At 45.8% G+C, this 23,545-nt stretch overlaps 1 protein-coding gene across 2 annotated transcripts in view; it reads right to left on the reverse strand.

The window, feature by feature from the left end:
* ARHGEF3 (Rho guanine nucleotide exchange factor 3) overlaps positions 1-15,104 on the reverse strand; it is a 341,554-nt gene extending 326,450 nt beyond the window's left edge. Inside the window, exon 1 of one of the 2 annotated variants that reach the window (XM_047777298.1) lies at positions 15,000-15,104. The gene's annotated coding sequence lies outside the window, so the exon portion shown is untranslated. Of the gene's footprint in view, positions 1-14,762; positions 14,954-14,999 lie in introns of those variants that run through there. The other variant, XM_047777308.1, reaches the window with a different exon arrangement.
* Positions 15,105-23,545: the final 8,441 nt, after the last annotated feature.

Raw genomic sequence — 23,545 nt, forward strand, 5'->3', positions numbered from 1 at the left:
GAGGTTCCCAGGTTAGGGGTAGAATCAGATCTGTGGCCGCTGGCCTACACCACAGCCACAGTAGGATCTGAGCCTTCTCTTCAACCTACAGCACAGTTCATGGCAATGCAGGATCCTTAACCCACTGAGCCAGGCCAGGGATCGAACCCATGTCCTCATGGATACTAGTCAGATTCATTTCCACTGAGCCACGACGGGAACTCCAGGAATTTTTTTTTTTTTTTTTATGAAATTAACATTTAAATCAATAGACTCTGAGTAAAACAAACTGTTCTACATAATATGGGTGGGCCTCATTCAATCAGTCTAAGGCCTTAACAGAACAAAGACTGACCTCCCATAGAAGGAATTCTGCCAGCAGATAGCCCTTGGAATCAAACTGCAATGCTTCTCTGAGTCTCCCGTTTGCCAGCCTACTGTGTAGATTTTGAATGTGCCGAGCCTCTACAATCAAATAAATATAAATCTCTCTCCCTCTCATGCTCTCCCTCTCGCTCTGTAAGATAAATATATATTTACAGCCTGTTGTATAATATTGTATAATATATATTATGCATCATACATCATTATACATTGTTATATTATGTTGTATATATTTGTATAATATATATTACATATCCTGTTGACTTTCTCTGAAGAACCCTAATATGCCCCCCAAAAAACTAACTCCATCAGAAATCTTTTTTTTTTTTTTTTTTTTTTTTGCTTTTTAGGGCCGCACCTGAGGCATATGGAAGTTCCCAGGCTAGGAGTCAAATCGGATCTGCTTCCAGCCTATACCCCTGCCACAGCGATACAGGATCTGAGCCACATTTGTGACCTACATTGCAGCTTGCAGCAACGCTGGATCCTTAACCCACTGTGTGAGGCCAGGGATCAAACCTGAATCCTCATGGATACTAGCTGGGTTCTTAACCCGCTGAGCCACAATGGGAACTCCCTCCTTTGAACTTTTAACAATACTCATTTCAAGCCCAAATCCTACTCATTCATCATGTAACTCTGGACAAGTTACCTCTCTGTGCCTCAGTACCCCCATGCATGAGATTGCTATGAGAATAAAATGAGATAGTGCATGTAAAGCCCATAGTAAATTGTCTAGCAAAGTGTTCTGCAAATGGTAGGTTTGCTTTTTTTTTTTAGTTGCACCCACAGCGTATGGCAGTTCCCACACCAGATATCGAACCTGAGTTGGAACTGCAACACACGCCACAGGTGCAGCCACACCGGATCCTTAACCCACTGCACCAGGCCAGGGATCGAACCAGAGCCTCCACAGAGATAAGCTGGATTGTTAACCCACTGTGCCACAGTGGAAACTATCAAACAGTAGGTTTTTGACCCATTACTGAAATAAATTGAATGAGTCTCACGACCATCCTTTTTTAAAAAAGTATAAATTCATTAATGTAGAAAATTAATGTTCAGAGGGCATTGGACATACAAAGGGTAAGTACTGTCTCGCCTAACTTGTTTTAGATATGTGTGCGTGTACACATGTGCACATGTGTGTGTGCACACACGCGCGTGTGCCTGCGCACACACACACACACCCCAGGTTAGTCTAGATTTATTTCTTACAATGGGCCCAAATCAAAAACAGGTGTGAGGAGTTCCCGTTGAGGCTCAGTGATAATGAACCTGACTAGGATCCATGAGGACTCAGGTTAGATCCCTAGCCTCGTTCAGTGGGTTAAGGACCCAGCGTTGTCATAAGCTGTGGTATAATTCGCAGACACAGCTTGGGTCTGGCATTGCTGTGACTGTGGCTGTGGCTGGCAGCTGCAGCTCCAATTCTATCCCTAGCCTGGGAACTTCCATTTGCTGCAGGTGTGGCCCTAAAAAAGACAGAAAAAAAACAAAAAAACAAGTGTGGGAGTTCTTGTTGTGGCTCACCAGGTTAAGAACCAGACTAGTATCCATGAGGATGCATGTTCAATCCCCGGCCTCACTCAGTGGGTTAAGGGTCCAGCACTGCCACAAGCTGTGGCATAGGTAGAAGCTGTGGCTCAGATCCTGCATCACTGTGACTGTGGCATAGGCTAGTACCTGCAGCTCCAATTTGACCCCTAGCCCAGAATCTTCCATATACTGCAGGTATGGCCCTAAAAAAAAAAAACCCAAGTGTGAAAAGCCATGCTCCACTATGTACTAAGTGCTCAATAAAATTTGGTAACATCATCATTATGATCTCGCTCTAAAAGGTAATATAACTTTCTTTACTAGTATAATAAAAAAGAGCTTCTAAAATCAGTATCTGCCATTCACTTCCTGCACTGCTATTTCAGCGTCACTCCATCTCCCTAAATTTTGTTATTTTGCTTTTAGGGCCACATGTGCAGCATATGGGAGTTCCCAGACTAGGGGTCGAATCTGAGCTGCAGCTGCTGGCCTATACTACAGCCACAGCAACGCAGGATCCAAGCCACTTCAGTAACCTATACCACAGCTCACAGCAATGCAAGATCCTTAACCCACTGAGTGAGGCCAGGGATCAAGCCCACATCAAGCCCACATGGATACTAGTCGGGTTCATTATTGCTGAGCCACAACAGGAACTCCCACCTCCCTAAATTAACTCACCAACTCTCTCTCCTTAAAGGATTCAGGTGGTTATTTAAATATTTTCTGACTCACAATTCTGGCCAAAGATTAGTGAGGCCCTGTCCAGCCCAGGACACATGAAATGTGAGTGATTTGTTAAGAAAACCACTTGGGTCTGCAAGACTGCACAAAGCTTTTGTAAAATTAAAGCCATGCTGGATAGAAACAGTGCCCCCACCCCGCTGGGTGATGTGTCATAGAGGTTATATAAGGTCAGCTAAGCTGCACCTTCTGAGACTGGAGCCTCAGCTCTGTAACACGCTTCCTTGTTTGGGGCTGGATTATATCACTGTGTTTTTCCCCTAACTTTCCAGGCACACAGGCATGCATACCCACCCCTCACTGAAGAATGGAAATGAAATCCCTATGAACTGCTCTAACAGCCTAGGTGAAGGGAATCTGTTAAACAAAAGGAGTTTAGATTTTGAAGATCTCAAAATAACTTCTATCACATATAAGTTTTCCCCCTACAGAAACAAATTAAAAACTCAGCCCAAAGTAATGCTTTTCTAACTGACTTTTGAAACAACAGTGGTAACAACTCCATCCCTCACTCATACACACATTAGCACTGTTTTGTTTAAAATGAAGTTTCTCGACCCAGCCGAGAGTAAGCTGAGGTGTGAGTGGTTTTGCAGTTTCCAATGGAGTCCCCAGGCTGTTTCTTAAATCTCGAAAACCAGGCTCCTACGGATGCACATGTAGGTGCTTCACATTTTATTTCTACTTCCATGAGAATACAGTCTTGGACGTGTGGCCAGAGCATTACATCTGGAACACACAAGTGCATGTAGGGGTGTAAACTAACCTTTTAATATGGGATAGTATTTCTTTCCTATTTTTATTTGAGTCTTCAAACTATGATGGGGACAAGGGGGGACAAAAATTCCTTTAGCAGCAAAACGCTTCCCTTAAATGAAAAACCCTTCCCTTCCCTCTTTGCCCAATAGATAAAACAAGTTAAAACACAGCCTCTCACTACAATACCTTCCACCACAGCCCAGTACCTCCCTAGTTCTCACCATACTTCTTAAGGCATGGGGGCAGGGACTGTGGGAGTGTCTTCAGAGATCTCCATCATGCCAGGGAAGCTGGGTCTGCCATATGTTCAGTCAGTGCCAGATGCACTCCCACTCTACAAATTCAGGAGCTAAATATCTTATCCAAGGTCTTCAGCCTTAGATTCAACACTACACTATATTCTGTCACTTTCTTCAACAAGGAAAAGAGATGCTGAAGTCCCTGGGTTTTTGTCTGTGCAGCTTGAAGGATGAGGCTCTGAGTCTCCTGAGAAGGCTCAATGACAGGGAAAGCTGAGTCAGAGATGCACCCCAGTATAAATATTTCAGAACTGGACCTAATATCACTGGGATGGCAAAACTCCCCACTGACCTGCAGACTCTATGATCCCTATCAAATTCTAAGCTACTAGAGTTCCCACTGTAGCTCAGTGGGTTAAGAACCCGACACATTGTCCATGAGGATGAAGGTTTGATCCCTGGCCTCGCAGTGGGTTAAGGATCTGACACGGCCACCAGCTGTGGTGTAGGTTGCAGGTGCAACTCGGATCCTGCATTGCTGTGGCATAGGCTGGCAGCTGCAGCTCCAATTTGACGCCTAGCCTGAAAACTTCCATATGCTGCAGGTGTGGCTGTAAAAAGGAAAAAAAAAAATTCTTAGCTGACTTTTTGGCAGAAATTGACAAGTTGATTCTGAAATTCATATGGGGACCCAGAATAGCCAGAAGAATCAATGGAAAAGGACAAAGTTGGAAGACTCATATTTCTCAATTCCAAAACTTACTACAAAGCTCCAGTAATCAAGACAGTACTAGACCAAGAATGAAAAAAAAAAAAAAAAAGAGTTCCTGCTGTGGCACAACAGGATCAGCGACATCTTGGGAGCACTGCAAACACAGGTTCGATCACTGGCCCAGGACACAGGGTAAAGGATCTGGTGTTCCTGCAGCTTCAGCTTAGGTTGCAACTGTGGCTCAACTGGTCCCTAGCCTGGGAACTCTATATGCCTCAGGGCAGACAAAAAAAAAAAAAAAAGACAGTGCTAGCATAAGGATAGACATATAGACCAATGGAACAGAATTGAGAATACAGAAATAAACACAATTATTGCCAAGTAATTTTCAACAGGATGTCAAGACAATTTAATGGGAAGAAAAGTCTTTTCAACAGATTGTACTGGGTCAGAAGGATATCCCCATACAAAATAATGAAGCTGGATTTCTGCCTCACACCACACACAAAAATTAACGCAAAATGAATCAAAGACCTAAATATAAGAACTAAAACTACAAAAAAAAAGAATTAAAACTAAAAAACTCTTGGGAAAAAACTTAGGCATAAATTCTCATGACCTTGGATTAGGCAAAAGTTTCTTAGATATGACACCAAAAGCACAAGCAACCAAAAGAAACCAATAAATTTCACTTCAGCAAAATTAAAACCTTGGACACCATCAAGAAAGTGAAAAGGCAGAATGTGAGAAAATATTTGAAAAAATCATGCATCTAATAAGGGACTGAATCTAAAATATATAAAGACTGCTTACAAATTAATAGTAAAAAGACAACCCAATTTTTAAAATAGGCAAAAGGTTTGATTAGACATTTCTCCAAAGAAGTTATACAAATGGCTGATAAGCACATGAAAAGATACTCAATGAGCACAGTATTGAAGGAGAACAAAGTTGGAGGACTGGTGCTGCCTGACATGAAAATGCATTGTAAAGCTACAGTAATCAAAACCGTGCAGTACGGGAGTTCCTGTCATGGCTCAGCAGTAATGAACCTGACTAGTGTCCATGAGGACATGGGTTTGATCCCTGGCCTCACTCAATGGGTTCAAGATCTAGCATTACCATGAGCTGTGGCATAGGTTGCAGACATGGCTTGGATCTGGCATTGCTGCATAGATTAGATCTGGCCAGCAGCTACAGCTCCGATTAGACCCCTAGCCTGGGAAGCTCCATATGCTGTGGGTGTGGCCCTAAAAAGACAACAACAACAACAAAAACAGTGCAGTATTGGCAAAAGAATAGACAAATAGGCCAATGGAACATGACAGAGAGCCAAGAAATAGACCACCATAGTCAACTGATCTTTGACAAAGGTGCAAAGGCAATACAATGGAGCAAAGTTAATCTTTTCAACAAATGATACCTAAAGAATAGGACATACATATATTAAAAAAAAAATCCAGACAGACCTAAAACACTTCACAAAATATTAACCCAAAATGTATCATAGAACTAAATGTAAAATGCACAAGTCTCAAAGTCCCAGAAGATAATACAGCAGAAAACCTAGAATACCCTGTAATGGTGATGCCTGATTCAACAACTGAATACAATCCATGAAGGAAATAATTGATAATCTGGACTTCCTAAAATGAAAAACTTCTGCTCTATAATAGATAATACCAAGAGACTTAGAAGACAAGTTACAAAAGTGGGAGAAAGTATTTGTAAAAGACATGTGTGACACGCGTGCTGATGAGAATGCAAAAAGGTACAGCCACTGTAGAAGACAGTTGGGTGGTTTCTTAAAAAATTAATCACATTCTTACTATGCCATCTAGCAGTCACACTCTCTGGTGTTTGCCCAAGAGAGATGAAAACTTATATCCACACAAAAAACCTGCACACCGATGTTTATAGCCCCTTTATCCATAATTTTCAAAACTTGGAAGCAACTAGGATGTCCTTCAGTGGGTGAATGGGAGAATAAACTGTGATATATCCAGAGAATGGAACATCACTTAGTGCTAAAAAGTGTGCTATCAAGATATGAAAAGACATGAAGGAACCTTGAATGCATACTACTAAGTGAAAGAAGCCAAAATGAGAAGGCTCCACAGTATATGATTCCAATATATGATATTCTAGAAAAGGCAAAACTATAGAGACAATAAAAAGGTCTATGCTTCCAGTGGAGGGGATGGGGAAGAGGAACAGATGAAGCACAAAGGATTTTTAGGGTTAGTGAAATACTCTATGTGATATTACAATGGTGGATATATGTCATTATACATTTATCTAAACCCAGTGAAAGTAAAATAGCAAGAGTGGACCTTTAGGTAAACTATAGACTTTAGATGATTATGCTGCATCAACACAGGTTCATCCTTGGTGACAAATGTACCATTCTGGAGAATGATGTTGATAAAGGTGCAAGCTATGCATGTGTGGGACCAGGGAGTACAGGAGAAATCTCTGTACCTTCTTCTGTATTTTATTATAAACCCCAAACTGCCCTTAAAAAATTAAGTGGCTCAGTGGAAATAATCTGACTACAATCCATAAGGACACAGGTTCAATCCCTGCGCTCACTCAGTGGGTTAAGGATCTGGCATTGCTGTGAGCTGTGGTGTAGGTCACAGATGTGGCTTGGATCTGATATTGCTGTGGCTGTGGTGCAGGCCAGTGAATATAGCTCTAATTTGATCCCGAGCCTGGGAACTTCCATATGCCATGGGTGTGGCCCTAAAAAGACAAAAAAAAAAAAAAAGTGGAAAAAAAGATATTCAACACCACTAACCATTAGGGAAATGAAAGTCAAAACCACAATGAGATACCACTTCACGTGCACTAGAATGGCAATAATCAAAAAGATGGACAGTGACAAGTGTTGGTGACGACGTGGAGTCATTGGAACCTTACACTACTGGTGGGATTGCAGAAAGGTACAGCCACTGCGGAGAACGCTTGGCAGTTCTTCAAAATGTTAAACATAGACTTGCCATATGGCCTGCAGTTCCATTTCTGGATATATACCCAAGAAAACAGAAAACCTATTTCCATTAAATTTGTACACTCATCCCCGGGAAAGGAAAGAGCCAGGGCAGGTAAAAAGAGGAGAGATACAAAAGATGGAAAGGAAAGTGCTCTTGGACACACAGCTAAATGAAAAAAAGAAAAAAGTTGGAAAAGAACACATACAAAATGAGCTAGTATGTTGGTTTTTAAAAATAGTCACAGGTACGTGAAAACATAAGAGAAATATACACACAGCCAGCTAATCATAAATGTTCTTTCTGCAAAGACAAATACCATATGATATCACTTATAACTGGAATCTAATATCCAGCACAAATGAACATCTCCACAGAAAAGAAAATCATGGACTTGGAAAATAGACTTGTGGCTGCCTGATGGGAGAGGGAGGGAGTGGGAGGGATCGGGAGCTTGGGCTTATCAGACACAACTTAGAATAGATTTACAAGGAGATCCTGCTGAGCAGCATTGAGAACTATGTCTAGATACTCATGTTGCAACAGAACAAAGGGTGGGGGAAAAAATGTAATTGTAATGTATACATGTAAGGATAACTTGATCCCCTTGCTGTACAGTGGGGAAATAAAATAAAATAAAAAATAAAAATAAATAAATAAATGTTCTTTCTGGACACAAGCCTGGGATGGGGAAGGTGCAGTTTCAATTTTTACTCTATAATTTCTGACTTGTTTGCTTTTCTGTATATTAAGAAATAATCATGGTTTCCTGTGCAAAAGAGCATTTCTTTTTCTAGCCAAAATGGAAGAAAAGAGGGAAGAAGTTGGGCACCACAGGAAGCTGTGAAAAGTGGACAAGACCGAAAGAGCACGCCAAGCAGGAACAAAGATGTGAAAGTAGAAAAACTTCTGGGGAGTTTGGGGGGCCATAAGGTTCAGCTCCATTACAGGGTCCAGCAGGTGACTTGGAGTGCAGTGTGGTAACAATGAATTGGAATACTGAGCTGAGCAGCCAAGTTCTGGGGGAGTCACGTGCCCCTCAGGGTCTGGGACCATGGGGACAGGAAGGCAATCACTGTAGGCTGGGGGCTGGACAAACTGCTGGGAGAGGACTATGGGGAAGGATGAGGAGCTGTGGTTGGGCAGGAAGTCTCAGCAGCGGTTCATACCTGGCCTCTGTTTCACCATAAACTGAGCCTCAAGTCCATTATCCAGACTTGGCTTCTAAAAAGATCATTTCCCATGCCAGTGAAGTCCCCAAATCTGAAGGAAGACATTCCAGTGTGCCTGAGCACACCTTTCCTGCAGGAGCACAAAGCAGTGATGGAGTGACCTGGGTTAACCCTAAGTTACCAAATGAGGACCCCAGTCAGCCCCTTCTGCGTGTAGGTTGTGATGGGGGTAAGCACTTTGCAAATATCTTCTCATTTAATTCTCAGAGCAAGCCTGTGAGGTATAGGCAGCACTAACCTCCTTTACAGATGAGCAAACAGGCTTGGAGAGGTGAGGCACCTTGTCCAAGGTCACTCCACTGGTGGTGCTGGAGCGGAGACAGGAACAGAGATTCCAACCACCACCTCTGCATCTTGTAGACATTTCAATTTGCCTCCAAGCCAGTCAGTGTGCTGCTCCAGCTTCCAGGAAAATATTACTGGGCTCAGAACTGAAGATGAATTCAGGGCTTGGGATTTTATCAGCAAGAGAGCAAGCCCAGACCCATAAACTTATACGCTGGCTGGAAGTACAGATGGGGTGTTGGGACAAGGAGTCAAGTTGGACTGTTAAGTAACTAGCTTGGTCTTTAGCTAACTGAGCCAGGCAAGACACCCAGCTGCCCCCACTGTTTTCCAACTCTGGCCATGGGCCCCCGCCTCTCTCACTGGCATATTCTGGTTTTGACTTGGGCCCCATGTCTAGTTCTGTCCTGGCTTGTGGTCCACCTTGGAAAAGTCAGGAGACACCTGGGAAATGAAGGCAATGACCTCCTCCAGCTTTGTGCCAGGGGCACCAGAAACCCTGGGGCATCCACCTAACATCCCACAAACCCTCACCGAGCCTGGGACTGAGCATTTGGCCGGAAGCAGCCTCTGACTCCAAAGCTGACATCCCATGGGGACGTGTAGCAAGGACAGCCCCATCCAAGATATTCAAAACACTTATCTCTCTACATCACTGAATAAATCTTCTGGGAGGATCCTCCTCAGCTCCATCTCTCCCAATACAACTGACAAGAGGCCCAAGAAGACACACAGTTGGCAAGTTATTCATCACACCACACCTCAATTTCCTGGTCTCAAAAACTAGTTCACTCAGAGGGCCTGTGCCACAGGATAGGTGCACAGATAATATGAAGATGTTGGTGCACAGTTCAGTGGCACAAGGCACAGCAATTCCATTCAATTGGCATTTATCAAAGGCTGCTATGTCAGTTCCTTTCCCACAGTACACTCTAACACACACACGGAGAAACCCACATGCACTGCTATAAGCAAAGAGATTTTTTTTTTCCAGCTGCACCTGCAGTATATGGAAGTTCCCAGGCTAGAGATCAAACTGGAGCTACAGCTGTCAGCCACAGTCACAGCCACAGCAACACCAGATCCAAGTTGCATCTGCAACCCATGCCACAGCTTACAGTGATGCCCAATCCTTAACCCACTGAGCGAACCTAGGGATCGAACCCAAATCCTCACAGACACTATGTCAAGTTCTTAACCCACTGAGCCACAACGAGAACTCCACTAATGAGAATCTCTTTAACTGCAACTTTGCACATGCTGTTATTTCTTCTTCCATCCTACCTCACTCTCCAATAGGGGGAACTTGTAGCTATCCCTCTCTGTATCTTTATAGAGGTCTCTTTTTCCAAGGAGCTTTCCAGTCACACCTCCTTTATGTTACGTTAAATAACATAAAGTGATCAGGCGATCAATGGAGAAACTGAAAAGCATTCATCTATTGGTCCACAATTGCATATATTTTCATATCTTCATTTTTTTCCATCAAAGTCCTGCTAAGTAATTACTTTCCCACTAGAGAGTTCCCTCTAAGTGATGAGGTGGATGTGACTAAATGACACAAAAGACGAAGAAGTCCATGGTCAGGGCAGGTAGGGTGAGGCAGGCCCTAGTATGTGTAGAGTTATAATTCTAGCAATGCCCCCAGGCTCAGGCTCATTGTCCAGGTGGCACTTTCAGGCATGTCGTCACTCCAGGTCCCACCCTCTGGAAAGGAAGGCATGAGCCTTCTGGTCAACCACGTGAGTACACAATGCTGAGGATATGAGGAGAAGGTAGGGAAGGTTCTGCCTAGAATGCCTCATTTCACCTCTCCATTCCCCAGGGAGATAGACCATGTCTGGGGTTCAAGAGCTCAAGCCCACACCAGCGGCTTGACCACAACCTTGGGTTCCATATGCATGGAGTGGTCTTCCCCAGCATACCCACATGGCTGCTCCCTCATTCAAATGAGTTTCTGCTCAAATGCTGTTTCCTCAGAGACACCGTCCCTAACCTAAACCAACCCTGCCTCCATCGCAGTCCCTCTGGATCCCCTTACCTAGCTTTATCTCCTACGTCACACTGATCACACTCCCTGACATCATATTATAGGTTGAGTTATCTATTGTCCAGCTCCACCACTGGGTAATGAACTCCTGAAGGGAGGAACACAGTTGGTTTTCTGGATTGCTGGGTGGCCAGTGCCAGAGCCCTCCCTCCATAAGTGATTCTTGAAAAGTGAAGCAAATGAGCTGAGCTAAGTGGCTAAAGTACATGAAAAAAGCAAAGCTTATCTCCAAACCTCCTCAGAATAGACCCCACTTCATCCACCACACTGGTGATAGCCCATGAAGAAACTGGGACTGAGTCCATAAACTAGAACCACATTTAGAAGCATTTCATTTTGGAGTTCCTATCATGGTGCAGCAGAAACGAATCTGACTGGGAACCATGATGTTTTGGGTTCAATCCCTGGCCTCGCTCAGTGGGTTAAGGATCTGATGTTGCCATAAGCTGTGGTGTAGGTTGCATGCGGCTCAGATCCTGCGTTGCTATGGCTGTGGTGTAGGCTGGCAGCTGTAGCTCCAACTGGACCCCTAGCCTGGGAACCTCCATATGCTGTGGTGGGCGCCTCAAAAGCAAAACAACAACAACATCAACAAATTTATAACAGAAAAAAGGAACATTTCATTTTAACTCAGGTTTCAACCTGTATGTGTGAGATGATATGAATCAGGCAATATTGATACAAACCATTAAGACAATGAGTCCAAGGATTAATTTTTAAATAGTATATCTTGGGCCATACGGAATAAACTGATTAACGAATGATTAGGAAAAATCCAGTGAAAGAACAAAAGACTGAAAGAAACAGAGCCCCAACCCCATTCCCACCCACCCCTGCTGCCCAATGAGTTACAGGAGCCTGAACAATACAGAGATGGCCTAGAAGGTCATTGCAGTTTTCTTTGATGCCTTTTGCCTCGGCACCCACCGCCCCCCATGACGTATGACTCAGTAGCACATTAAGTTCTATTCAGGGGTTCAGGAACCTTGGTAATGGCAGAGAAGTAGGGGAAGCTCGTTGGGATGGGTGGTAATGGATGAAGGGTGATTGGGGTGCAAAGTGGAACTGAAAACTAGAGCAGCAGCATGCATAAGCCTGGTGACCACCTCTCATCCTCATCAGAGGGGGTACAGGAACTATCTCTGGCTCTCTGCATCCCATATCTTTCCTCCAATAGAATGGGCTCTCTCAGAAGGCAATGAGGTCCCTGTCACTGGAGGATTCAAACTCAGGTTAAGCAATAACTATGGAGAGATGCTGTGGAAGTGGTTTAAACTGAAGATTGAACTATGCGACCTCAAAGGTCACTTTAGCCTGGCATTCCTGACTAACAGCCAGTTCCTTTGCATTTCACTACTTTTAAACCTCTTTGGCCTCATGTCGCTGCCCTCGGTGGATACTCATTGGTTCTGTCACTCAGGGGCATTTACTGAGCACCTAATATGTGCCAGAAGACAGAGTTCAGCAGTGAGCAGGGCAATATAACTACCCTCTTGGATTCTACATACTTTTGGGTGTATGAAGAAAATAAAACCATAAACAAATGCATGAGTAAGACTGTTTCAGGTAAGTTCCATGAGTAAAATATAATGAAGGAATGTGAAAGAAACTGATGGAGAAGGGGCTGCTTTGGTCAGGGGAGCCTTTTCTACAGAGGAGACATCTAAGCTAAAGGGCAAGGAAGTGCCAGACATGAAAAGAAGTGATGGGAGTTCCCGTCGTGGCTCAGTGGTTAACGAATCCGACTAGGAACCATGAGGTTGCCCGTTCGATCCCTGGCCTTGCTCAGTGAGTTAAGGATCTGGCATTTCTGTGAGCTGTGGTGTAGGTTGCAAACACAGCTCGGATCCTGCATTGCTGTGGCTCTGGCGTAGGCCGGTGGCTACAGCTCCAATTAGACCCCTAGCCTGGGAACCTCCATATGCCACGGGAGCGGCCCTAGAAATGGCAAAAAGACAAAAAAAAAAGAAAAGAAAAGAAAAGAAAAGAAAAGTGATGGTGATGGAAGAGTGCGCTCAGCAGAGGGAAGAGCATGTGCAAAGGCCCTGAGACGTCTCCTGACAACTTGAGTTCAAATCTTCATGAATTGCATCCCATCCTAAAGGCCCCACCACCTGTTTTCTTCTTTCCCCAAATGACTTCATTATCAGATTTTCTCAAGTCAAGGCAGATCTGAATTTTCAACTGGAAGGTGTGCTCTAAGCAAGGGCACAAAGGAACATAGGTGCACCTCCACTTCCAGGTACGGAGGTAATGTCACCATCTTGACTCCATTAAAAAATCGGCCCTGCCCTGTATAGGGAGCAGGAACTCCCATCTTCCCACCAGCTGTTCAGTACCCACTTCTATGGGGTGCAGGCCTTTTGCAGAATGTGATGAAAAGAGAACCATTTGGCAAAATATACACCTATGCTGCAAACATCCCATGTGTATTTCAGGAGGTTTCTGGAGCCCCAGGTTCAGAATGCTTGTCTGTGGTTGCCAGAAGAAAAAAACTAAACTGGTGCAGCCAAAGGACACTCTGCTGATGGAAGAGACAATCAGCTAAAGGTGAATGAATGGAAGAGAGGGGACAAGAATAGGCCCTCAGGCCTCTAAACAGACTCCCACACTCATAGAGATAGAGGATGCCAGCCTGTCAGGGGGCCCACAGCCTGAAGGAATTCAGGTAAAATCTTATCCACTCTACCTCAGCAAGGGAAACATCCAGCAACACCTCAGAGCCCCCAGAGACAGTCCAAGACCTCATTTTCCAGGAGTGTCCTTGACAAAGGTCATTTCTAATCTCACATTCTGAGATACATTTTGCACAAGGCTGGTTAACCACAGGAAGTATTACTGCCAAGCCCAAGTGTTTCAAGGCTGAAGGGGACACCACAGCTACTGTGTAAATAATTCAGGTCCTTAGCAAAAGAAGGGGAAGTGCCAAGACCTGCCCACCTACCTGGCTGGAGAGCTCGGGATAGCGACGCCCTGTTAGATGTCAGCCATAATAATAACAGCTAACAAGGTAGAACTTAGCTTGTACCAGGCACTGCATTAAGAACTTTAGTCTCACACAACACTTTTAGGTTTGAACTATTATCACCTCCACATTACAGATGAAGAAACTGAGGCATAGACAGGTGAAGTAACTTTCCCAAGACTATTCTAAGACACAGACATAGCAAAAGTCCTCTTCCACGCTCCAGGATAGAAAGTGGTAATACCTGGGTAGTACATGAACTGCTTAAAAATAAGTTTCTGCTAGTTCATCCAAGACAACTACTGTTGTGCAGTTCTCACATCCTCACCCAGTGCTGGAAGGAAGCACGGTTCAGGCATTAAATGGAGCAAAAGCCCTCTAGGAACAAGAAGCTCCGTTTCAGCAACTTTCAGCTCATGATGAGGCCGCTGATAGGACAAGCGCGGTTCTTCCGCGTGACAAAGCCCAAGGGAAACCGACTTGGTGGAAACCTCCACACTCAGAAAAACGCTCACCCGTTTCTGGCTATGAGGCACCAAGGTTCACCTTAACCCCTTGGTGTCCACCTCCCCCGCTTCTATCTCAGGAGCCTCTGGCCGCGCAGTTTAAACCATGCAGCCGCCAGCACTGGGTGAGGCGCGCGAAACCTCGGCCGCCGCCCCGCGCACCCGAAGCTGGATTCTCCGCGGTGAAGTGACCAGCAACTCTGCAAGACCAGACCTGCAGTGCCCGACACCCAAGTAAAGGGGCTGCGCCCCAGGACAGGTGGCACCTCCCCGGCAGTGGTTCCGAGAACTTTCGCCCAAAAGCTTCCAAGAAGACCGAAGTCAGGGTCAACAGCGCTAGTAGCAGCCGGTCTGGGCTGTAGTGACACTGCTTACCTGCGCCGCGCTCAAGCGCCCAGTGCGCCCGCGAGCGCCCAGAGTGCCCCGGGCCAGACAGCGCGTAGAGCACGCCGCGGGCACCGGGATGGGGTGGGGCCCAGCTCCGGCCTGGTGGGTAAAGGTGGAGAGGAGCCAGCCCGGGAAAGTGTCCCGCTCCGAGGCGGCTAATGGGGTTGTCCAGTCAGGGAAAGTCTAGCAGAGCAGGGGGGCTGCAGGCCAGCCATCTACACTCACCTCGGCGCCCAGCTCAGGCTCGACCCGCTAGGCTGCAGAGCGAACCACGGCTACAGCTGCCGCGGCCGCGGCTGTGGGGGCGGCTCCCCGAGGAGGGGCGGGGCGGGGGCGTGGAGAGGCCTGGGAGGCCACGTGGGCGGGAGGCGGGCCCGGGACCCCAGCTGGCGCCCAAGCCGGGTGGCTGGAGACCCGGACGCACTGACTCGCGCCTGCCGCTCAGCACTCCTCGCCTCAAGCCCAGAGGAGATCCTAGAGAAGGCTAGGGAGGGAAGAGGAGAGATCTGGCCTCCAGGGCATCCCTCAACACCTAGTTCGGAAAGAATTTAATGTCAGGGTGTGCAGCCGGATCCCTGCTCCTACGTTCCCTGGGGCGGCTCTCAAGACAGGTGTCAGAGCGAGAGGGGACTGTGGCGACCAGCCAAGAGTAGCAGGGGCTGCCCTGGAGGGTGAGGGCGGGCGCCTGTGCTTGAAGCCCCAGCTCCGCCGACAGGCTGACCTGGGGCGTGTCGGGTCCTGCCCAAGCCTCACTTTTCCTTATCTGTAGGGGTGAGAATGAGGACGAATCCCCGCGACTAGCAAGTTCGTAGGAAACGCTGAGCTTTAAAGAGCCGCAGCTGGCGGTGGCCTGAGTCCTCCGTGATGACATAGGGCAATCCAAATACTAAAATTAATTTCTGTATTCATTCACTCAACAGATAAACGCCGATAGTCCTCAGGACCCCAAAAGATCAGGAAAGCCCTACACTCTAGTTATGAGGAAAGTATAAACCGTAAAGATAAAAATAAAAAATTCGTCAGTTGCTTTTGTGCGCCAGTCATGCATTTTTATGTGCTTATCTACTTTAATATTCACAACAGCCTTGCGAGGTATAGGGGTTTTGTGGACCCACTTCTCAGATGAAGAAACTGAAGCTTAGAAAGATGAAGGCAGCCTGGAGAGCTCTTGTCAGGCCTAGGCACCAGTAAGTGGACGGATTAGGCTCTGAGTGGACCGCCTCACTCTCTTCACCGGGTGAGCTCTAACCACCACCCCCTCATTCCACCTCACAGGTGTGTGTGGGGGGGTGTTGAGGGCTTCCTGGGAGAGACCTATCCTAGCAACAGCCACTGGGCTGTAAATCTCCCAGCCTGGGCCCCTGTGACTGGCATGAGGAGTTCAGAACTTGCTCCGGCACAAACGAGACTTTCTTCATTACAATCCCTGTCTCTCTTTGCAGTTACTTGGCCTCATAGTGCTGGGTGGCCTCTTCCTAACCCACAGCCCAACTTTGGGGCCAGAAATCGAGCATCTTGAGCAAACCAGCAAACCAACAACTGCAACTTCATTCCACTGCTTTGACCCCAAATCCAGTGCCTCGTGAGCCCTTTCCTGTTTAAGCATCATGCACTCTTCCCCAATACCATTTCCAAGGGCAAAATCTATACCCAGACCACTAGTCCACACCCTTTTCACCAACACATCTTTTGTTACTCTTCCTCCTCCATACTGTAGAAGATCCCTTACTATAACCAGCCATGTTTATTAAGTAATAATAAAGGACTTTCACTCCCTCATCAACCCAGAACTCAGCAGGCACTTCCAACCCACATGTCAACAGCTGGTGCTCTACCCAGGCAGCCTTGTCTGAGATAGAAAGTTAATTTCCATTAGATTCCATTTAATGGTTTGAATGACTACTACATGCCACACACCATGCCAGGCTCTGGAGAAAAACAGTGACTGTTACCAAAATAGACATAGTCCCTGACCCCACGAAGCTCACAGGTGATGTAGGAACAGTCAGACCTGTCACCAGGCAATTTAGGGAGCAGGATGTGGTGAGAGAGACATGGGGGAAGCGCTGGCCCAGATTCAAGCACAGGGAGGCGTCCTGTGGGAAGTAGGATGAAGGGAGTTGGAGAGAACAGATGTGGAAGCCCAGAGGTAGGAGAACAAGAGCACACTTCTGGAAATCCATGGACAGGGGCAGGTTGAGAGGAGAACAAGGCTGGAGGGGACTTGATGGCCAGGATGAGACGTTGGACTTGACCTTTGAAAGGTTCAAACAGAAGTGATGGGAATGGGCCCGCTGCTGAGTGAGAATTGAAAATGGGTGAAAGTGCTAGGCTAGACACAGGAAATGCAACATGCATTTTTTATTATTATTATTAAGGGCAAACTCCTTGATTTCCTGTTTTGTAATTCAAGGTTTCCAGAAATCAGAACAGATCTGCAAGGAGATGTAGACTAGAAACAAATCAATTTAATCCCACAAGGGTTTATATGCAGTGCCCCACTCCCTCCCACCCACTCCTGCTTGGCCCTGGTAGGGGGAGGATGGGGAGGACTTGGTTCCTGGACTCGAGAAGAAGACTGTTGGGGGAAGAGATGCTACACCCAAAGGGAGCCCTTTGTTGATGAGAGTGGAGAGAATATGCAGGAAATGTGGGCCACTATCCATGGAGCTTGGAACCTGGTGGCAAAGCCAGAAGACACTGATGATCAGCCATGTTTTCTCCTTGAAACATTTCCTGAGGGCCCCCCCTTTATCTTATTTTATTGAAGTATAGTTGATCTACAATGTTTCTGCTGCACAACAAACTGATAGTTATACACATCTACACATTCTCATATTATTTTCAGTTATGGTTTATCACAGGATATGGAATACAGTTGCCTGTGCTACACAGTAGAACCTTGTTGTTTATCCATTCTGTGTACAACAGTATGCATCTGCTAATCCCAAACACCCAAGTCCATCCCTCCCCCAGCCCCCTGCCTTGGCAACCACAAATCTGTTCTCTATGTCTATGAATCTGTTTCTGTTTCATAGATAAATTCATTTGTCTTTTTTTTTTTTTTCTTTTTTGGCCGCCCCTCAGTATATGGAGTTCCTGGGCCAGGAATCAGATCAGAGCCACAGTTGCAACCTAAGCCACAGCTGTGGCAGTGCCATTTCCTTTACACACTGTGCTGGGCCAGGGATCAAACCTGTGCCCCAGTGCTCCCAAGACACTGCCAATCCTGTTGCACCATAGCAGAAACTCCTGTGTCATATTTTAGGCCCATATGTAAATGATACGGTATTTGTCTTTCTCTGACTTAATTTGATAATCTCCAGTTGTATCCATGTTGCTGCAAATGGCATTATTTCATTTTTATGGCTGAATAGTATTCCATCATATATAAATGTACCACATCTTCTTTATTCATCTGTCGATGGACATTTAGGTTGCTTCCATGTTTTGACTATTGTAAATAGTGCAGCAATGAACATTGGGGAGCATTATCTTTTCTTTTTATTTCTCCAGATATATGCCCAAGAGTGGGACTGCAGAATCATTTGGTAGCTCTATTTTTAGTTTTTTGAGGAATCACCATACTGTTTTCCATAATGGCTGCACCAATTTACATTCCCACCAACAGTGTAGATGGTTTTCCATGAGCACTTGTTCTTTAATTCAGCTCCATTTCTCCTAACTCTGCAAGACAGAAAAGAATAATACCAGGGCAGTCACCTCACTAAGTCATCAACTGGGAAATCTGGGGTGTCTACAGGAGGTAACCACATGGAAGGGTGAGTGATTAGCTGTAAATTTTCCGGGCAGGAAAGCAATGGCAAGGGGCTGGGATGATGTGTGGGTAGCATGGTCAGGGAAAGCAATCTCTTGAGAGGGCACGATCAAGGGCAAGGGCAAGACACTGAGATCCCAACCTGGGCCGCTGAGTGTCCACCAGTTAGCTTTAACACTTATTGTTGTATGTAATCATATATCTCTGCTGATACAATATCACTCATAGAACAATGTTGAGAGAAGTGTAAAGAATAAGATAAAACCTATCCACAATCATGACTCAGCAATAACTACTGTTTGTCTCCTTTATTTTCTTTTAACATATTGTGAGATTTTTCCTTTCGTCATGCAATATCCTACAGCATGATTGTTAAGAGCCATTTGTTGGTCCGTTGTATGAATGTGCCGCTTCTTATCAGTCCCAACTGGCACTTGGTTTGTTCCTCATTTCTCAGTATAAGGGATAATGCTTGGTGATGAAAACTTTTGCACAATTAACTTTGACTCCCACTGCTAATTATTGCCGAAAGAGAAAATCCTAGAAGTGGAATTACTGGAAGGGGCATTCAACTTTTCTTCTGCCTATAGCAATGTACAGATGTACATCTCCACTTTTTTTTTTTTTTCTTGCTTTTGAAAAGCATGGAGCATCCAGCTGATGAAGCAACACTAACTCTCTCCCAAGGGATGGTGACACCTGTGCAAGAATTAAGGTGTTGGTCTCATTGTTCAGGCCTAAGCAATGCTCTGCAAGCAACTAATCAAAGGCTTTTTTGAAAGCAAGTCCTTGCTGCTCTCATAATCTGGGTTAGAGGAAAACCTGAGAAGCAAGGCTTGAGCAGCAGAGTGGAAAGACAGATGGGTCTTTGGAATAGGAAATGCTTAGGTTCAAATCAAAGCTGGCCTTGCCCTGAGGGTGGGCTGTTAACCTTAGCCTCAAAGCCTCATTGGGAGGATGGGATGCACTCTGGTGGTGGCAGGGTGCTAGGCACTGGGGCATCCGATTCATACGGATGATCCTAATACACAACATGTCATTTACCAACCCCATGTCTACACGTCTGGAGACAGGACCCACAGAGTGGAACCTTGAAACAAAATGAGCCATTCAGGTGGAACATAGGTGGGAGAGCCTAGTAGCTCTCAGCTCTGGGAATCATGATTAACAGATGGGGGCCTTATCCCAATTTGCTAAGTAAGGAATAGCTGTATTTTCCTCCTCCAGGAAACTTCTTAAAGATCTATAGCAATTGTTACTGCTTACCTTGATGATAACTGAGACAAATTATGTTTTTGAACACTGGCCATATGCCAGACACCAGATTATCCCCTCCATCTGCTTTATCTTCACAACAACTCCATAAGGCTGGTACATTTGTACCGCATCAACACATGACAAAATTGAGGACCAGAGAGATGAGGTGACTTGCCCTGATGATGGATCAGTGGTAGGGCTGGGGTCACAAGCTGGTTAAAGAAGTGGTATCCATGTCCAGCTCAGGTGGAAGACTTAGGCAAAGGGCACAGCCTGACCTTAAGGAGCAGCTGTACTAGTGAGTAAGACGGTCTGGCACATCATCCCATGAACTGTTTCTGAAGGCATGTCTCAGGACCTGGACTAAGGTGGACAGTGGTCAGGAAGGTCTGACTGCAAAGGAGGGCTGGAAACCTAGAGAGGAGGAAGAAACAGGCAGAAGAAACAGCCTGGGGCAAAGGACCCAGGGTAGGATCACATGAGTGAAGAATCTCCAATTCAGCTATGGCTATAAAGAAAAAAAAGAGACATCTAGAGAAAAGAGGTTGGCAGAGGGCCAGGTAAGGAGTTTTGGGTCAACCTCGAGGGCCATTAGCAGTTTCAAGCAGTGAGTGACAGGTGATCAACTCAGCATCTCCTGTGAGGGTCACAGCCATCTGCCCTGCATTACTGAATCCTCCAGGAGACAGAACTCACTCTACTTTGGTCCTGTGGTCCATCTGCTACCCAGACCAGGAATGGGGGAGATGTCTAGGGGACCACACTTTGTAACTATATACCTCTTAACCTGCCCCAGGTGACCACTTCCCCAAAGGCAGGGGGGGCTCACTGTATGCCAGGCTCTGTGCCCAGAACTCTATGTGATCTCTCATCTAAGCCTCACACCAGGCCTATTAGGTATTGAGCTATTACACATTTTCCAGATGGGGACACTAAGTCCTAATCAGGTCAGATCACCTGCTCAAGGTCACAGAGATCTAAATTCAGAGTGCCTAAGACCAAAGCCCCATTTTACTGTATAGCACAGGGAACTAGACCCAATCTCTTGTGATGGGACATGATGGAAAATAATATAAGAAAAAGTATGTGGGAGTTCCCATCATGGTGCAGTGGTTAACGAATCTGTCTAGGAACCATGCGGGTTCGATCCCTGGCCTTGCTCAGTGGGTTAAGGATCCTATGTTGCTGTGGCTGTGGTGTAGGCCGGCGGCCACAGCTCTGATTCGACCCCTAGCCTGGGAACCTCCATATGCCGCGGGAGCGGTCCAAGAAATGGCAAAAAGTCAAAGAAAAAAAAAGAAAAAGTATGTGTATGTATGACTGGGTCACTTCGGTGTACAGCAGAAATTGATAGAACATTGTAAATCAACTATAATTAAAAAAAAATTTTAGGAGTTTCCATCGTGGTGCAGTGGGAATGAATCCTACTAGGAACCATGAGGTTGCAGGTTCGATCCCTAGCCTTGCTCGGTGGGTTAGGGACCCAGTGTTGCTGTGCACTGTGGTGGAGGTCGCAGATGCAGCTTGGATCCTACGTTGCTGTGGCTGTGGTGTAGGCCGGCAGGTGTAGCTCTGATTCAGCCCCTAGCCTGGGGAACCTCCATAGGCCGTGTGTGCAGCCCCAAAAAGCAGAAAAAAAAAAATTAAAAGGCCCCATTTTAACCAATGATTACAAAAATCTTGCCAATAGTGATGTACAATTACACACACATATGCAGAGTCTTCAAGTATATCTAACTTCAGGTACACAAACTAAAGGCAGGACATGCTTATATTCGCATTCTGTCCCCAGGAATGCTTCAGCCATTCTTTGCTGTGAGTTCTCCCTGGCCTGGCCTAGCCTAGCCTGGTAGGAAATGTCATGGTTTGTCTGGAAGCTGACATCTGCTCACTCCTTAGAATGCTTCTGACCAGCAAGAGCAGGAAAGATCAGGAAGAGCCATCTCATTATGGAGGACCATTATGGGACTCTCAGCCCAACTCAAACTTCCAAAACTTAGCAATTCCCGACCACAAATTGGTAGTCAGTTAGAGAAACAATCCCTGCTTTTAGTCACATCGCAGAGTGGGATGTGGTTGTATGCCTGGCATCAGGACCTTGAAGGAGCAAGTACAGAAAAATGTCTACGTCTCGACTGGGGCTGAAAAATGACCAGGGAGAAAGGATTCTGGTAAATGGGACAATAGCAGATCTGAGTATGCAGTCAACCATCATAGGCTATGCACAGTCAGATCTTAAAAACCCCAGAGTTCCTCCCTTAATTAAATTTTGCTAGAAGCGCCCCCCCAAAGCCTCATGCTTTCCTTCCCGGACCAACTCCAAAACAGTCAGATGTAGACACACCTTCTTCTCTTAGGGGAAAGGTACGCTTTAACTTGGCAACTGACAAAGTCTCGGAGCCAAGGCACCCATGAACAGGGAACTGACTGTCTCCCACCATTTCTGTGTGGCCCCCAAAGAGCCCAAGACTTGCCCTTCCACAGAATAAATAATAGCCACTATTTACCACACGTGTCTAGCACTTGCCAAGTGTGGCCGTGGATGTTTTACAGATCCCAGCTCACTCATGCCTCACAATAACCCAGAGGGATGGGTATTGGTCCCATCTTGTAGATGAAAAAAACTGAGGCTCAGAGCAATTAGGTGGTTTGCCCACAGTCCCATACATAGCGAGGTGGAGTCAAGACAGCAGGTATCATGTATATCTTATTCATTATGATGTCCCCACTACACACTTTAGGCTCTCAGATAATTTTATTACCTATAAATGTGAAAGATGGTGCAAACCCCCTCCAGAAAGAGGCCAGGGAGCCAAGCCCATTAATTTAGCATTATTTTCCCTTAATCTCAAAGATTCCATTTGAATTTTATCTCATTGTAAAAGGCCTTACCTTGTGTTTGTGTCCCTCCCTCCCTTCATTGCCTTATCTATCCACCCTGTTCTTGGACCACTTCTAATTTTGTTCCTATGGAAAAAGGACAGGGTATGCTGGAGGTAGGGGGTGGAAAACAGTTATTTTTTCAGTACCTTTATTAAGGACCCACTGTGCCTGAAACAGTGAAGGTATAATTTATGTCTCCTCCTTCATTCACCTGCTTAGCTTATTGCCTGTAGTCTCTTATTCAACTAAACCAAAATAAGAAAGTTTCCTAATTAAAGCCTGCAAGGGGAAGCTAGTCTTTGCAAACTTTAGAAATTGCATTTCTGGAGTTCCAGTCGTGGCTTGGTGGTTAAGGAATCCAACTAGAAACCATGAGGTTTCAGGTTTGATCCCTGGTCTCGCTCAGTGGGCTAAGGATCTGGCGTTGCCGAAAGCTGTGGTGTAGGTCGCAGACAGGGCTCCGATCTCGAGCTGCTGTGGCTCTTGCATAGGCTGGTGGCCACGGCTCCGATTAGACTCCTAGCCTGGGAACCTCCATAGGCTGCAGGTGTGGCCCTAGAAAAGGCAAAAAGACACACACACAAAAAAAGAACAGAAAAAGAAATTGCATTTCTAAAGCAAAGTAAATAAAACCACTGGTGAGGTTCCACAGATGTTGGCCACTGCAAACCCAAGCAGCTGTAAAAATGGACTCTGCTTTTTTTGGTTGTTGTTTTTTTTGTTTTGCTTTGTTTTTTTTTGTCTTTTTGCCATTTCTTGAACCGCTCCTGTGGCATATGGAGGTTCCCGGGCTAGGGGTCAAATCGGAGCTGTAGCTGCCAGCCTACGCCAGAGCCACAGCAACGCGGGATCC

The sequence above is a fragment of the Phacochoerus africanus genome, chromosome 1, assembly GCF_016906955.1.
Source record: "Phacochoerus africanus isolate WHEZ1 chromosome 1, ROS_Pafr_v1, whole genome shotgun sequence".
NCBI classification, from domain to species: Eukaryota; Metazoa; Chordata; class Mammalia; order Artiodactyla; family Suidae; genus Phacochoerus; species Phacochoerus africanus.